Below are 4,666 nucleotides of genomic sequence, written 5' to 3'. Positions count from 1 at the left end.
TACCGAACCGCTTGCAGAATCAAATCCTGTTCCACAAGATCCTATATCAGCTATACATCCGCCTTGCATTTATGCCGGAGACGTAGCCAGTGCTATGGGCTTTGGCTTATGTAGATCAAAAATGATGAATGGGATTGTGGCACTCCACTCGCCGCCAATGCGGAAGGATGCCGCCGAAAAGAATGGAAGGCTGCTTCGCTCTGCTGGATGCGTCGGATCCCGTATAACAAGCGAGCTTTTTACCCTCAAATTCAAAGATGTGGGCGCAAAATGCTATTATGCTCTATTGTTGCGTAGCAATAGAAATAGAAGCCCGCTCATGCTGCTTCGGCGGCGCTTTTTCGCCTTCTCTTCGCTCTGGACAGGAGCGCTAGTGGACACGGGGAGGGAGCAGGCGAAGCGTGTCGTTCGTAATGGAAAGAAAGATACCGCTACTTCGCCTCTTTCTTGGACCGCCGGCGCGAACACAGTGGTCTCTGACCAGGACCAGGAACCAATTCGAATTTGGATCTTGACATGTCGGTGGTTTTTAACCGTAGGCATCTTGCCAGGAAGTTGGTGGGCTCATCATGAATTAGGTCGGGGTGGCTGGTGGTTTCGGGATCCCGTAGAAAATGCTTCTTTTATGCCTCGGGTATTAGCCACAGCTCGTATTCATTCAGTAATTATACCCCTTCTTCATTCTTGGACCTCGTTTCTTAATATTGTGACTTTTCTATGCTGTGTCTTAGGAACCTTTTCAATACGGTCCGGATTGCTAGCTTCCGTTCATAGTTTTGCTACAGATGATACACGAGGAATCTTTTTATGGCGGTTCTTCCTTCTAATGACCGGCATATCTATGATTCTTTTCTCCCAGATGAAGCAGCAGGCATCGGTCCGTAGAACCTATAAAAAAGAGATGGTTGTGACGCGAAGTACTCTTGTGCACCTACGTCACTCGGCTCGCGCGCAACCCCGCCCCCTTATGTTATGGAAGAATTGAACTTCTTGCTGGGTTGGTTATTCAGAGCCAGCAATTGGCTGCCAGATTTCGTCCCGCAACTAGAAGAAGATCGCTTCGGGGGTCACTATGGCGCGGCTGAATGTAGAGCAGTCCGCCCCTACAGCCTTTGATCAGTAGATTATTTAGAACTTCGGAAGATGGTCAAGGTAGCTTGCTTCCAAGCCACTGCACTAGATGCGCATGTAGTCGTAGTAGTCGGCCCAGAATGCCTCTGTTCTATAAAAAAATACTACTTTGAATGAATGGGGAATTACGTTCGTTCTTTGATCTGCAGAATAAGGCCTACGAGCTCTCTGTTTTATGGCAGAGATCTCTCCACACCAAGGAACCGAATCACAATGGATCGAAGCCCTCCTTTGATTTCCACTTAGTTAAATTCTATCTCTTTCTTACGAAATTGTGGTCGACCCCGACTAGATGACCTGGGCCTGAAGAAGGACAGGCCTTGTGACTTATCTAGTCAGACATGAAGTAGAATCGACTGGAGACGTGATTCTTCTTCCGAGCCACTTATACAGTACAGAAAATCTCCTCTAATGTTGTAGTTGTTTCGCCTTCCACTCTTTTTTTTTGAAGTACTTGGCTGAAAGTGAAAGACCTCGCTCTTTGCTGGGTGGGTGGTCCTCGTACTTAACCATGGCATCGCCAACATGAGTCTGTGTTCGGTGGTTGATAAGCTGCTAGTTGGTCTTTAGTTTAGGGCTTGTTATTTCCTTTCACTTTTCCCAACGAGGTGGAGGGCCATCGCAGAAAGTCACCTATCCCCGTAGTTCCGAAGACAGGAATTGGGGAGTACGGGGTGGCACCCTTGGACCCCAAAAGAAAGGCTTTGACCTACTGGCTATTGGAAAGTATCTGTTTACCGCGAAGTGAATAAAGTTGGTAGGATAAGAAAAGAAAGGCCAACGACGGTTGCAGATTTTCTGTCCATACCCCTTTTTTTATGTTATTAGTAAAGCGCCGCAACTGCTCTTTCTACCACCTTATTGGACTTCGGGGACTTTACGGCGGAGTACTCGGAGGGACAAGGCGTCTCGCAGTCCTTCATGACGCCAGAGTTTGATCAACTCCAAAGTGTAATCAAACTCTGGCTCACCTGGAAAGGCATTCTTATTGGCCCAGGATAGAAGCAGATGTCCAACGGTGATGGGTTGTGTGTGCTCTATGCAGCACGTCGAAGCCGTCCAAGAGTAAGTTGGGGCTTTATCAGCCCAATACCTTCCTGGCTATGGGAAAAGCATAACCATAGATTTCGTAGGACGATTGCTCTATTTCTTAAAAAAGGGGGGGGAATAACTACGTTTTTGTCGTAGTCGACTTTTCGGATTCAGTAAGATGGCCATTTTGTACTAGGTCGATGCGCTGGCCAAATTCTGCTAAAAAAATGTAGTGGTCTACTGCTGTCTTTATAAAAAATATGCTGCAATCTTCAATCATCGTTCATCGAGCGCTTTCGCTTTCTCTCATCTGCCTTCTATGTATGCCTTTGTGGTCGTTAACGGGAGCAAATGAAGAGGAGCACAGCACCCCCGCACCCCTATTTCTGAAAGGCTAATCAAAGTAAAAGCGGCCAGCTTATTTGGTTGGAATGGGTCACCAATAGAACCGTCGGTTCAAATGTTGAGAATCTAACATCGGGACCACCTTTAGGCTTACCTGGTCTGGGTAAACAAACCTGCCGTTCATTCAACACTGCTACAACCGGAGCACGCATTCGTCGACCGGCAGAAGATGCTGGCCTGAAGAGTCAGGCTGATCCGTAACATCAACTGCAGAAGAATGAGGTTCGAGTTGATGAACAGGAGAAGGCCGCAATACATCTCCATCACCGCCCGGGGATGATTAATTAGGTAAAGGAAAATATGAGGCGACCCCATTAAAGAGAACATTCAAGGATACATCGACTCTCTTGGATTTCACGTCATAGCATCTATACCCGGACTGAGCATATCCAAGAAAGACACAAGTGGTTGCCTTGGGGACTCTTTTTCTCTTAACTGCGCAGGAATATGAACAAAACACGTGCATCCAAAGACTCGCGCCTATGGGTGCTGCCCCAGTAAGAAGTTCCTGAGGTGCCGCTGCAGCTTCTTCCCTCTCTCATCCTCCTAAAAAAGGGAGAGAGATGTCCCGTCCCTTCTTTATGCACATCCATATACATAGCCAGACACAAAGGTGTACAATCCGGTCAAAATCTGCAGTTCTTGTTGTTCATTCACTGTAGGTTCTCTTACTTGCTCTAGTAGCTGGCAAAGGGCAACCGAGAGGGGAGAACGAATGGCTCCGGAATCGACTGGTTCTGAGCGGACTCGTGGAGCTGCTGCTTGGATTATCGTAGAATAAGAGGAGCCGTCTTAGGAAATGACTTAACTTAAAAAAAAGACAGATGCCGCCGCTGCGAGACGAGGGAGTAACTTGTCTGGTCTTGCGGTGCACTCACTCCCGTTACGAGAATGAAATGAGGCCCCAGCTCGACTCGAGACCAAGACTCCTTACAACTCGCACCAATAGCGGCACTGAGCGGCCGGAGATTGATTGAACAGCCCCTATCCCCCTGCCTACCTACTCGTGCTCCTAGCTCGATCGGAGGTCAAGAGTGTGGTCTGGCGGAAAAACAGAAGTCGTCCATATCAAGTGATACGTGAATTGCTCAGTAGTGCTTCGCCACTACCGTAGCTGGCGGAAATAGCTTAATGGTAGAGCATAGCCTTGCCAAGGCTGAGGTTGAGGGTTCAAGTCCCTCCTTCCGCTCCTGGCTTCGTCGTTTAGTGGTAACGAGTGGAGTGCATAAGCCCCTTTAGAGATAGGGGCTCTGCCCTAGAGCACCTTGTATAGGGTTCCAAACCTATCCCCCTAATAAGTGGAAAGGGGCAAGCCAAAACCTACTCCTAACAAGTTGCTGGCTTTTCAGCCGTTGCGCGTTAGCGCGCTTCGGTTTTTCAGCAGGTTTCTTCAAATATCCCAACAATACAATAAAGTAGGGGTTATACCTAGTTGTAGCTAGCTAGCGCGCTAGCTTTTTCCCTGACTAGTAAAGGGGCTGCTAGTTGTAGCGCGCAGTGTACTAGTGAATAGGAAAAGCGGATTGAGATTACTAATGACGGATGGAGGTTGAGGATAGAACATGTTCGGTGCCTCGCCCTTGTCTCCTTCGCCGGAAACTGCAAATGATGGGAATCCTATCGAAAAAGAAGAGGTATAGGCATCGCCTCTCGATCCAATCCGTCTTCCCAGGCCTCCCCAACACACTCTTGATACGAAATAAACCTCCTGCCATAGAGAAGAGATCTAAAGTCTGGGTCCCCTCGATCACCCTTCTCTTGAACCTGAACTGGTCGAGAGAGATGAAACCGCACCACATTTTATAACCTTCGAACCGAAACCCCCAACTAGAGATGGAATTCCAGAACCTAAACAACTCAGTTGAGAGCTCCGTGACCGGTTCAAGGGAAGGTCCACCAAGTTTTGATAGGCCATAGGGATGGGCTCATTCGACTAATCAGTGATCCCTGGGCCTACCTAACAAAGAGATGTCCCTGAAATAGGGGATTGGTTGATCGGAAAGCTCAGGCAGGAGTAGGACATTCCATACAAATCTTTCTGATCCGCTAGCTGGTGTTCCTCTCAAATCCCATTTTTTCATCGACAGGTAGGGTTAAT

The 4,666-nt window shown here is 48.0% G+C and overlaps 1 non-coding gene and 1 pseudogene across 1 annotated transcript; both read left to right on the top strand.

The window, feature by feature from the left end:
- The first annotated feature begins 413 nt into the window (after positions 1 to 413).
- Positions 414 to 1,157, top strand: LOC130137163 (cytochrome c biogenesis CcmF N-terminal-like mitochondrial protein 2; annotated as a pseudogene).
- A 2,528-nt stretch (positions 1,158 to 3,685) lies between these two features.
- TRNAG-GCC (transfer RNA glycine (anticodon GCC)) lies at positions 3,686 to 3,757 on the top strand. Its single transcript has one exon. It is a non-coding gene; the product is annotated as a tRNA-Gly (tRNA).
- Positions 3,758 to 4,666: the final 909 nt, after the last annotated feature.

Source organism: Syzygium oleosum, unplaced genomic scaffold, assembly GCF_021117445.2.
Source record: "Syzygium oleosum isolate NSW1041296 unplaced genomic scaffold, Sole_v2.1 Sole_v2.63, whole genome shotgun sequence".
NCBI lineage: Eukaryota > Viridiplantae > Streptophyta > Magnoliopsida > Myrtales > Myrtaceae > Syzygium > Syzygium oleosum.
Note: the sequence above shows the minus strand (reverse complement) of the source record. Positions and strands in the feature narration are given on the sequence as shown.